Raw genomic sequence first — 12,829 nt, forward strand, 5'->3', positions numbered from 1 at the left:
CCTGGATCTTGAGCTCAGTGTAATATCAGAAGTCCCAGTCCTTTTGTCTGGAGGTGGGAGGGTAGCAGGATCACAATGAAAACAAATTTTGACAGGCTTGCCAAGGTCAGCTAAGATCTGTTGACTCTATGTACCGTATTTGCAGCAGGCTCCCCTGTGGCCACCTCTGTGGTCAGCTGTCAGCTCGCAGTGTTATGTGCAAATGTTCTGCAATGTGTGGGGCATCCATATCACATATTTGATTATTTATATTCAGAACATCTTAGAGTACAGAAACAATTCAATTTCATAAATACAGTAGAAAACCAATACAAAAGAGACAGGGGCAGCAGCAGTTATGTTGTACTGAGTGGTGTATTTACAAATGCTCTTGAGGAACAACACCTTTGCTTCCAGATGCTTTGGACTAGTCCAGTGAAAGGGACCACCAGTGAAAGGGTTTGGACCACAAGTGAAAGGGTTAAGCATCCCCTCTCCTTTGCCTTTTCTCCTCTCAAGGGAAAGGTTACTGTGGCTGCTTTACAGTTAGAACAGCAGCAGCAGCAACAACCCACCAGGAGAGTAAGTACTGTATTGTCCCTTGTGTAGTGCCTAGTATGGATTCTGCGACAAAGCTCAGCATGCAAACAATCAAGTTATTCAAATTCCTCAAGTGACTGAAAAATGAGCTTAAAAGGGCATTTCCTAAAGGGCTAATCACTTCTGACACTAGCAACACCCCCACCCTACCAGCAGCACCACACAAATACATATTCTGCATTAGTGGGATAGTTCAGAAGAATGTTCCTAATGTTGAATTCAAATGAGAATAGCTTTAATTTTTCTGTTTGATGGGGAGCCTTCATTATGCAAATAGGATAGCCTATGGGCAGCTGTCTATTTTGTTGGGCTTTGCTCTGTACCCTCCCCTTCCCCCCTCGTCTCTTTTTTAAGGACACAAGTGAATAATGGAAACTTCTACTCTGAAGCTAGTAATTTATTTAACCACAGCTTTTCAGGGTATATTAAGAAGAAAAACAACCCCACGTACTAAAGAACAAGAAGATATCAATCTGAGAGATTAGCCCCAATGAAGCATGGATTGGTCAATGAGGGGGGGGGGATGGTGACAGAATCCTAATTAATTTCAGTTGTTTGCCTTTCCAGCTGCAATGGTTGTATGAGACTTAGATTTGTCATGTGTCATGTGTAGTACATAGTCTCTACCAAGATTTAAAGAAAAACAAGCCACAGATACAATGTGTTACTAGTGACATCCCATACCCTTTGATACTGATTTTAGAGCCCATACTTTTTTTCAACTCTCCATGTGATAGGACCACTAACTTACACAGATACATTTTCAATGCTAGTAATGTCCAAATAAGATGTGCATGGTTTTTTTGGGTGTGTGTGGATCCTTTCTGTAGCTCAAACATGTATATTGTATATGCACTAGAGCATCATTCTCTGGGATTGACAGGGAGGACCATATCTCAGTGACAGAGTGCAGTGTTCACATGCAGATGGTGCAATCACTGCCATCTTCAGTGAGAAAGATGTGAGGTAACAGGCCTCATCCTAAGAAGCAGGCTGCTGTTGCCAACTGAAATCATCAAGATGGACTAATGTTAGCTTCTTCACATATAGATATTGTTGGAGATTTTATAATCAAATCTAACAATGCTAGTTAGTATGTGAAGGGGTTAAGGACCACAGAGTTCTAAATTACTAGAATAGATTTTGTAATGTCACATTCTCTCCTCTGCAAGGCAGGAGGAAGTCAGGCTTGCTTCTTGTCCCCCCCCCCCTTCTCTTTGAACTATGTAACTGAGCAGGTGTCCACGTATTTCTGTTTTAAAATCTGCTGGACGTTGGCTAGAGAGTGAGTCAAGCCCCACATGATTTTTGGATTCAGGCAGTCAGCTGGATTCTCTCCCCCCCCCCCAGTTTCCCACACAGATGGGACTTCAGGATTAACTGGTATTATCCAGTTATTTTTCAACAGATATGCCTTCAGATCATTGTAGGTCCTGCCATGACCACCCTCTTTTCACTTGCTAGTACAGTCATACCTTGGTTTAAATATGCTTTGGGTTGAGCATTTTCGGGTTGTGCTCCGCGGTGACCCGGAAGTAACGAAATACGTTACTTCCGGGTTTCACTGCTCGCGCATGCGCAGACGCTAAAAATGACGTCACACGCATGTGCGGAAGGGGCGAATCGCGACCTGCGCATGCACAGACGCAGACGCGGGGTGCGTTCGCTTCAGGATGCGAATGGGGCTCCGGAACGGATCCTGTTCGCATCCAGCGGTACCACTGTATAGCAGAGGGAATTGATCATCTAGAGCTTGGTAAAGTTAGCAAAGTTGTTCAAGTGTTTCTGGGTACATCTGGGATGAAAGGCACCATGAGCACTGTTGCAGCACAGAGACCAAGTGACAGAAACAAATGTGCATTGAAAAAAAGGAAATCTGTTGCATAAGGAAGGCATATTATAGCAGGCAGGCATCTTGATGAAGGGAGAGCAGGTGGTTCTTGTCCATTGGGTGTGAGACTCACTGTCATTTAGCTTCCTCTGGGAGGTTGGCAGCAACATATGAAGTGCTGTGGGAGAAACATCAGTGTAAATCCTGTCTGGATTGGCTGGGAAAGAAGGCCACCAGCTGTGGCAACCCACCACTTTGTAATACCCGATATACAATTTTCATCACAGCAGGGACAGAGAAAAAAGTATTCATCCGTGGAGCAAAAGAAAGGGTTTACTTAACAATGAATGCTTAAATGCACACGTTTCAAATCAGGGGTGTTTGCAAGACCACTTGGGACTGTGCTGTGACTATTAGGGTGTATGAGATTGAACAGTGGTTCTTGTGGCCAAGCAGTTATAGCAGTGATATACGTGTAAGTCACCAACAAGCCTGTGCGGAATTGTCCTAAAACGAGCTCAGGTAGAAAGATATCTGCCTGATTCCCTGTATTCCCAGAGTAGAGAGCACCAGGCTAGATCAAACAATAGGTTGATTCAGTATAATACAATTTCATATACCTAGTGGTACAGAACAAACATAGTTTTGCCACTATGGTGAAAGCAAAGTAGCTCTTCAGGCATAAGGCACATAGGTATACATTGGAATATTTATATTGAATTAGACTTTAGAACTTCAATTTATCTGACTATTCCCCAACTTTATGGGAAACTACCAAAGTAGCTTTACATAGGTATAAGTGTAATACTTATTTCCTTTTACCTTCCTTTCTTCTTCTTCTTCTTCTTCTTCTTCTTCTTCTTCTTCTTCTTCTTCTTCTTCTTCTTCTTCTTCTTCTTCACAGCATAGGATCAAACCCGATACCTAAAGAGGAATGATACTATTGTGAAAACAGTGTTCGTTAGTGTAAAAGAACCTTGATCTCTAAAGGAAGGGAGGGACAGGTTGTGGCAGTAACAATGGAGATAGAAAACCTGTTTGAAACAAACCAATACTAGACCGGTGTGCTTTTGTTCCTGCTAAGGAGTAAGGGCTGTACCGCTTGGGCTTTAATTTATTTATAGTTAAGTGAGGCTGAAGAATATTTTCTGGGTTATAATACATCATTTATAAGATCTTGAGCAGAACCAGGATATGCTTTTGCCATTTTAAAATATAAGGGCCTGTTTGTTTCATACCACTGCACTGCTGGTTTAAAACAAGTGCCTTTTAAAGGACTGGTGCCTAACTGCTATAAGAAAGAGAAATCCAGGCACCAAGCCTATCTCACCAGGAAAGGAGGAGCAGGAGCTCAGTGGCAGAACATTTGCTTTGCATGAAGCAGCTCTCAGATTCAATCCACAGCATCTATAGGCAGGGCTAGGAGATACCCTTGTCTGAAATCTCAGAGAGCCACTCTGAGGTAGGTGGACCAGTGGTCTGACTCAGTAAAAGGTAGCTGCCTAGTTCCTAAATGTGGACCTTTGAAACCATGTAAAATGTTTTGGTCCCATTCCCGAATCATCTTGAGCATAAACGGTTGTCTAAGCAAGTTGGGTGTGAGGGTTGCACGAGCCAATGGATAAATCAAAGAAGATGCAAACAGCAATTGGGCTTTCTGTGGATTGTCATTTGCTCTGATTCAGCAGTAAAACATGGGTTTTCCTGGGGAAAGTGCTGGGAAAAAAGAAGATAAACTGCCCAGACACAGAGCTTTAAAGCAGAGACCTGTGCCAGGAAAACACAGCACAAAAGGAAGTCTAAAGGTAAAGGTAAAGGTAAAGGTAAAGGTACCCCTGCCCGTACGGGCCAGTCTTGCCAGACTCTGGGGTTGTGCGCTCATCTCACTCTAGAGGCCAGGAGCCAGTGCTGTCCGAAGACACTTCCGGGTCACATGGCCAGCGTGACATCGCTGCTCTGGCGAGCCAGAGCTGCACACGGAAACGCCGTTTACCTTCCCGCTAGAAAGCGGTCCCTATTTATCTACTTGCACCCGGGAGTGCTTTCGAACTGCTAGGTTGGCAGGCGCTGGGACCGAGCAACGGGAGCGCACCCCGCCGCGGGGATTCGAACCACGACCTTTCGATTGGCAAGTCCTAGGCGCTGAGGCTTTTACCCACAGCGCCACCCGCGTCCCTAAAAAAGGAAGTCTGGATGAGCCCTAAACCAAAGCACTCCAACTGTACTGTCACTTTAGGCATGATTCATTATGGCTACTTGTGCAAGCATTCATCTTATGCAGTGGTACATCGACAAATTCTATTGTAATACCTTGGAATCCACACCGCTGTGAAGATATGATTGCTGACCTGTGCTAGTAGGAATACTGGTTTGTATGAGAGAGCAAAGCAGGGTTTGTAAGGCATTTGTGGGCAAAATGAAGATTCCTATCGGGGCCTTCTGAAGCTGCCTTTTATATATTATCTTTTGTACCTGAGATTTAGCGATTGTCAGAGTCACTTCGCCTGCATGCCCCAAGGCTGCAATCTAGAAGGTCAGCTTGTTCCTTCCTTGTATTTGCAAGGAGCTGAAGCCATCAGTCTTTCAGGATAGGGCAGCTTCAAATTTTTTTTTTTCAGAAAGGGAAAGAGATGGAGAGAAACACCAGTGTGATTAAAAAATAAAAGTGTGAGAGAATGAGTTGTGGGAGATTAAGGCACAGAGTTTACTTCTCTCTCTTGCCCTTGTTAGTGCAATGACTGTGCTTGTTATGCCTCAGCCTCTCTCTCCCAGTCTAAGGAAGGGCCAGGAGTCCTTCAGAGCAGGGCATTCTGGCCTGTGCAGCCGCAGCTTTGCCACCATGGCTAGAAATTATATTTTTAAATATTTAAAAGTTTAAAGTTATTTTAGTAATTTTAAACTACATTTTAAAAAGAATTTCTAGTGACAGTCGCAGTGACAAAGCCACAACAGTGTGCGTAATCTCCTTGGTCACCTTGCCCAAAATGCCTTGCTCTGAAGGACCACCGGCCTTTCTTCAACCTGAGGCAAAGGGAGGGAGCTGGAGGGTGAGGCATGCCCAGTGCTACTGCTTTTTTAGAGTTGCAAAGCAATTGATGTGTGTGTGAAAGAGGAGGAAGTGGGGTGGAGGGACAGAAGCAAAGAGAAAGAAGAAGGCAGGGGATTGCTTTGGAAAGCCATAGATGAGCTTTGTGCCATGTGGGTTGGAGAAGAATTGAGCAAATTTGCTATTCCCCCAATTCTTTCTGCTTGAGACAATTGACTCATTTTGCCTGATGATCGAGCCAGCCTTTGAGAAATTGATAGGTTGTATGCGATGAAAGCAGACTGATAAAAGGAAACCTGCATGAAATAGGAATGTAAGCAGGCATTCTGACTTTTCTTCATCACCGTCAGTGCTGTTACTGTTCTGCTACGGTTTCATTTCCACCAAATACTATGTTACTTGTCTTGCTGTCTGCTTTTTAAAAGAACTTACCTAACAGACATAATTTAGGGAACTATTTAAATTACAGTGGTACCTCGGTTTAAGTACTTAATTCGTTCCGGAGGTCCCTACTTAACCTGAAACTGTTCTTACCCTGAAGCACCACTTTAGCTAATGGGGCCTCCTGATGCTGCCGTGCCGCTGGAGCCTGATTTCTGTTCTCATCCTGAAGCAAAGTTCTTAACCTGAAGCACTATTTCTGGGTTAGTGGAGTCTGTAACCTGAAGCGTATGTAACCTGAAGCATATGTAGCCCGAGGTACCACTGTACATTCATTTCGTAATGTTTAGAAAAAATAATTAAGTTTGTAAACTTAAATCCTCCTTCTTCCAGCAACAGTGTGAACTGATTGTATTTACTTGGATTATTTCTATCCCTGACCACAGGAAAACATGCAAACCACAGCAATTTCTGCTTCCTTTTCTCTTTTCTTTGGAATTCTCTGACTTCTCTCGTATAAAGAAAGGTGGGAAGAGTTGGAAGAGGACTGAGAAGTGGATTTGGGAAGGAGACAGAAGAGATAAATGTATTTCTCTTTTTTTGGACTTTATCTGGCCTACCCTCTGCCCACCATGAGTCTCCCAGCTCTCAGCAGAGTACCCAAGAGGGAATGTGGCTCCTGACATATACCGTATTTTTCGCTCTATAACACGCACCCGACCATAACACACAAGTAGTTTTTAGAGGAGGAAAATCCGTAGGCATGCCACCTGTAGGCATTCCCTCCATAACACACACAGACATTTCCCCTTACTTTTTAGGAGGAAAAAAGTGAGTGTTATGGTGCAAAAAAATACGGTAAATTGTTTCCTTGGCAGGGTGTTTTCTGAGTAAGCGATCCATCTGCCAGCCTGACTCTGAAGGGTTTGTGAGAGAAACTGTCTTTTTGTAGTTTGAATGGATGGAAATTCAGTAGCAAATAGGCATTTCTTGTTGGGCTTAGCTGGAATACGGGGTTCAGCTGCCTGTTGAAACAGTGCCTGCTTTCCTCCACTTATTTTCTGTATCAGTGCTCCAATCCTTTATTTATTTTTAAAAAATAATTATATACCACTGTGTCATAAAATATATCACAAGGGTTTGCAATGATATAAAATCATAAAACCATGCAATGAAATAAAAAAATTAAAAACAAACATCCATAGACCATCGTGAGGGATATATGCTAAATTGCCTACATAGACCTGGTGGAATAGAAATGTTTTCAGCAGGTGTTTAAAAGTTTGCATAGGAGGCACTTGCTGATTCTGTGTTGGAAAGGGGTTTCACAGGACTGGGCTGTTGACACTGAAGACTCAATTTCTCATTGTTGTCAAATGAGCCTTAGCAACTCGGGGAATGACTAAATATGCTCTTGCAGATGACCTCAATGATGAAGCTGGAATATAAGGGTTCAGGTCAGAGGCGTAGCTGGGGACGTGATGGGACACAAAAATGTGATTCCTGCATTGCAGGGGGTTAGACTAGAGGACCCCTGGGGTCCCTTCCAAATCAACAATTCTATGATTCTGTGGATATCTGAAAGGTCAGGGTAAAGAGCTGCCTCTTCAGCATGTGATGAAAGGTACCTAATGAAGGTGCCAGGCTCACCTCTTTGAGAAAGGATCTCTACAACTTAGGGGTTGTCATTTCCTGGGCTGCCACCCCCAAAATTTGTGATGATGGTGGACCAGGGCCTGGTCTTGATGTAAGAAAGCATGTGAATGCATGACGATTTTGATCAAAATAAGAGAGATTTAGAACATAAATCTCAGTGCAACATAAACTCATATATTCATTTATGTAAGAACCAGATGCTGTTATCTTACGTAACATCTTTTCTTGTTTTCTTTCCCCATTGGCATCAAAGATGTCAAGAGTTAACTCATTCTGAGTTGTGATAAAGAGCTCTGGCCCAGTAGGACTTCACCACATGGTTTGGTGTCCCTGTGAATCACGACACTTTACTTAACAACATGGCAACTTAAAAACGGATGGAAGTTTTTTTAAAAGCTGCTAGAATATGGGCATACTTTGAGCTTGGATACTTAATGGTAGGCAGAGCTACCCGTTTTATGAGTGCTTTGCAAGTTTGTGCCACATTGTGCTACTAAAAATGCAAAAATGACTGGTGGCTTGCATCTCTTTTATCCTCAGCTATCAGATATGGAGGGAGTGGTGTCAATGTTAATTGGTGCTCGATCAGCTCATCTCAACTTCAGAGGAGAAAATGCACAAGGTGGGTAACTGATAGAAGAATGCAAGTACTGCGTTGAAAATAAAACAAGGCACCGAGCAAAGGAAACTTATTCTATTCCCTCCCCCCCCATACTGATGCTGCTTTCCCTAAAACTGAAGAAGAAATAAATGTGTATTTGGAGTTAACTGCTGGTAACTAAAACAACTCGTTCAAATTGAAATGATAAGGTTTCATCCTGGATATAACACATTCTAGGAATGGCTACCTATTTAGACAATCCTAATAAAAGCTTCAAGTATGATTTATTTTTAAACTGTATCACAAGCACAATTAAGTAGATTTAAGGCTGTAGCTCTATATGTGTTTACCTGGGAGCACCGTCAAACTCAATTGGGCATACCTGCAAGTAGACACATACAGTATAGGATTGTAGCGCACACCTATTCCACTCTGTTCTGCTCAGAGACTGTTTTTGTTTCCTGCTAATTTTGAAGCGGATAAGGTAGGCATGAGTTCAGGTTGGTAATGGATTTCATGATGTCTTCGATTTACATTACAATAAACAAAGTCTTCTGGGACTCAAATGCAATCAGCACAAAACAAATCTCTTTTCAACGCTAGGGAAAATGAGCAGAGGATTCCTGCATCCTTAACACTTGTGTTCAAGAAGGAATATCAGCAGGTGTAGTTTTCATGGAAAGCTTTGCCTGATGAAATACTTTTTTCTAGACCACTATTAAAGAGGCAGCAGCCCCCATGGCCAGCCTATTCTGAAATGTAACTGTGGTTTCCTTCTATTCCAGGCCACCATTCCTAAGGCCACCAGTTGCTAAGATTGACTTCTAAGGAGATGCAGGCATATATTTTACTTATTTACAAAAGTTTTTATATATCACCCAGGGGAGGAGGGTTAACTTGAATAAAATATTATACGGGTGGGGAGGTAAGTCTCACCCTGCATAATCAATCACATGATGTGGCGCATGCACACCATTTGAATGGCAGTGCCCATCAACTTGGAGGGTGGCCCCCTCCAATATTTTATTGGGGAGGCAGATTAGGAGCCTTGGCCCATAGGAGTTCTCTCCTATGCCACCACCTTTTAAAATATCAGGATGGTGTACAGCAATATGTAGGCAACAAAACATAAAACACCTCTAAAAGCAGTACAAAATAATTAAAACGACTGACTAATCAATAAAGTTTTAAATAGCTGCATAGGCCTGTCAGCATAAAAAGGTCTTTGAGAGACACAGCTCATCTTTCGATGCAAACACTTGATTTCTCATTATGCTCAAGAGCTGTCAGTTGCTACGAGTCTTGAGCAGAATTTGTCCATACCTATGCAAACTTTGGGCCAACATCTGAGTCAGCACAGTTTTCTCTCCTAAAAGCTGATGATTTTACTCAGTGCAACTTTGACCTGATGATTAGATGAAGAAAAGTTAACTTGGTGCAGCTCAGTTTATTAATCCAATGTGATTTGTTTGGGAATTATTATTTTTTCCTTTCTCTCTCTCTCTCTCTCACACACACTGTCTCTTGCTCACCATTGGCACTTTTAGGAGCTTCATCATCAGTTCCATTGCTAATGGCCAGTTCATTATCTCTATTTGTACCATCTCAGATGTCTGTGCTTGCTTGGTGGGTGGATGCCAATGTATGAAATTCACAGCTTGTTTTGCAGTCTGACTCTTTCTTCTGGCTGCTTAATTATTACTGTAAATGGAAAACGCAGAGCATAGCTCACCTCTGAGAATAGCTATGAGCAAAGCTGTGCATATGTTCCCAACCATTAGCTGAGGCATCCTTCTGGACCAGCTGTTGGAGGTGGGAATTGGAGGCATCACATTGCTCCCTGTCTTGACAGATCCAGAAGGCAGTTCTGGAAGATGATAGCTCTTCTCCTTGGCACTTATGCAGTGGTACTCTCTGGGGATCGATTTTGTCCCTATGCTATTTGGGGGGTGGTTGAGTGTGGTCATTTAGCAATTTGGGAGAAGGTATCCTCAGTGTGCTGTTGGTGCCCAGTTCTACTTATCTTACCCATCAGATTTAGTGGAAACCCTGGCAGTCTTGAACCATTGTCTTAGTTCATACGTAACATTAAACCAAACCATGGCTTGGTGTGAACATGTAAGCATACAGGCTCCCAGAGAGGAGATGATGCCTGCCTTGCTCCTCCTCAAGTCCTCCTGCTGCTACACTGCTGTGAGCTAAGCCATGGTTTCATTTAGCATGTGATTTGAACTTGAACTAATGGTTTATCAGCACCAAGCAAACCATGAGTGGTAAGCCATAGAATAAACATTGGCTACAGCTCATGTTTTGGCTGGAGGAAAGGGAATATTTCAGAGTCAGATATCTTGGGATTCTACCTTTTTTCACTATGATTCAAGGCTAAGGATTGGCACTGAGAGCTTTCCTTTGACTCATGCTCTCCTTCCACTACCCTCTTCTCTCCCCACACCCCATTTGCACATTGGTTTGCTCCTCCACTTCCTAGCTTTTGCTAACCATAGTTTTCTGTGATGGCTGAATTGGTGAAACTACACAAACCCACTTCAAACAGTAATTTCAGTTAGTGCTTTGGAGCCATAGTTAGTGAAGGGAGAGGGGGAAGACCTTTTGGAAACAACTGATTGCCAAATGATAGTTTGGCATTATGTCTGAACTGAGGCCATGTGTGAGATGCACTGTACGAATGAATTTACAGAGTAGTGTTTCAGAAATTAATACTGGGGAGACTGTGCCCACTGGTGCAACTGAAATAATAATTCTAGACACCCCTGGTTTCAGCACTTGAGGCAGTCAGACATAGACATGATTCAAGTGCAGGAAGTCACATGGTTCACCCCTCTCATGGGCTTGTACCACACTAGAAGACACTGAGTTTTCTCCCTGATGTATCAGTTTTCCACATGCAGGAAGTGCCCACGATGTGAGTGTTTTACAGCATGCAGTCACAAACATGTGTCCTGAGAAACTGGGAAGCTGATTCAATGTTCCTTACATATTTGTGCCTCTTGCCCTGTATTCGCACACTTACTTAATTAGATGTTCTAAACTGAACATTGGAGATGGGCAAAACTGCTGCATTTTGTACTGGAAAAAACATTCAGGACAATATGATTTTCTATCCAGCTTTCTACTGGGTGATCTTAACTCACTAAAATGCTGATCCAAACTCTGACATGGATACAGGAACGATCTGGGTCATGCTAAGCATGCTGGGACCAAAACCAAATATGTATCTGGCTTGAATGACCAATAGCTCCTGAGCTTGGTTGGGTTTTAGGATGTGTATGTTTACAATGCAAAGAAGGCCACCATCATATCCTAATGACCGGCTGTATTTATGCAGGGGTAGCAATGCAGTGTCTTCCAGGTGTTGGTGGATTTCCACCATTCCTGGCCACTGGCCATGCCGGTTGAAGTTAATGGGAGCTGGAGCATAACAATACCTGCAGAGTAGCATGTTGACTGCCCATGCTGTCCTGGGTCACACCAGGTCTAATGGAATGAGGTTTCCTTCTTTGAAACACGCGCAGCACAATGTTTTTTTTGGCAGCAAGTCCTGAGTTCAGTGAGGCTTATTTGCAGGTAAATGTGTATGGGACTGCGGCTTTAGCTTCCAAATTTTCCATTAGTGTTGGTATTTTAATCTGGCAGTCCTGACTGATAATCGTCTGGGAATGGCATAATCAGAAGGAGAGCTGGTGAGTTGAAATGCTACCAGGAACACAAATTCTAGTGCCTATATGAAAAAGCAGAATACTGAACATTCCAGCGGCAGCTCAATAGGTGGGAGGTTGAGATAATGCTCTAATAAGTTAGGCTTTGAATCCCTGCTGGGAATTGAAAGCACACACTTTGTTTAGAGTGTGCTTTGTTCACATTGCAGAAAACTGACTCATGACTTTGTGCTACTGATATTTTGGGTGAAGTTTCCATAAATAATGTGTATAAAGCAGTATTGTTCAGCAAAAGGGCCAGGGTCAAGAAAATGAGGGACAAAAATCAGACTGTGTGCTAAATTGCTGCAAGAACTTGTGTAATTTTCTGCTCCATTGTTGTGACAGTCTCATAACACGTTTGGATTCAAAGATTTGTCTGACTCGGCTTGTTTTAATGGATTGAGTTTCTTTCTTTCTCCTAAAAAGTATCAGCCAGCATGCTAAAATAAGACAGCATAGCAAAAGAAATTCTTCTTTCTGGCAATCACTCGTAGCCGAGTAAGATTGTCTTCCATAAATGTGGTTTAAACAATGAGTCCATAAGTGACTGTGGAGGCCAATTCTGGATCCACACGTCCTTCCACAGTGGGGACATTGGTTTCCAGGCGGGAGTTGATCACGGTGTGGATTTGCCAAGCGTGCCTTAGCAAAAGAAATATCCCCTAGTTTGCAAAAAAGATGTAACTCGTTAAGGGAGCAATCCTATAGCAAAATTTCCTGGGATGGGAAAGTTAGGATCCAGTGGATCTCCAGCTGAGCTAGAAGGTATTTGGTGCAGCCAGGCTACATCATCTTAACTCCCTCATCTTTGGCTCAGTCAGATATATACAGTGGTTCCTTGGGTTACATACGCTTCAGGTTAAATACGCTTCAGGTTACAGACTCCGCTAACCCAGAAATAGTGCTTCAGGTTAAGAACTTTGCTTCAGGATGAGAACAGAAATCGTGCTCCAGCGGCGTGGCGGCAGCAGGAGGCCCCATTAGCTAAAGTGGTGCTTCAGGTTAAGAACAGTTTC

The 12,829-nt window shown here is 43.0% G+C and overlaps 1 long non-coding RNA gene across 3 annotated transcripts in view; it reads right to left on the reverse strand.

The window, feature by feature from the left end:
- Positions 1-228: 228 nt before the first annotated feature.
- Positions 229-12,829, reverse strand: part of LOC144328004 (uncharacterized) — a 29,870-nt gene continuing 17,269 nt past the window's right edge. For 2 of the 3 annotated variants that reach the window (XR_013393204.1, XR_013393205.1), the window contains exons 5-7: positions 4,883-5,007; positions 3,233-3,334; positions 229-2,588 (exon numbers count right to left, since the gene is read on the reverse strand). This is a non-coding gene — a long non-coding RNA (uncharacterized LOC144328004). The remainder of the gene's footprint in view (positions 2,589-3,232; positions 3,335-4,882; positions 5,008-12,829) is intronic. The other variant, XR_013393206.1, reaches the window with a different exon arrangement.

The sequence above is a fragment of the Podarcis muralis genome, chromosome 6, assembly GCF_964188315.1.
Source record: "Podarcis muralis chromosome 6, rPodMur119.hap1.1, whole genome shotgun sequence".
Classification (NCBI taxonomy): domain Eukaryota; kingdom Metazoa; phylum Chordata; class Lepidosauria; order Squamata; family Lacertidae; genus Podarcis; species Podarcis muralis.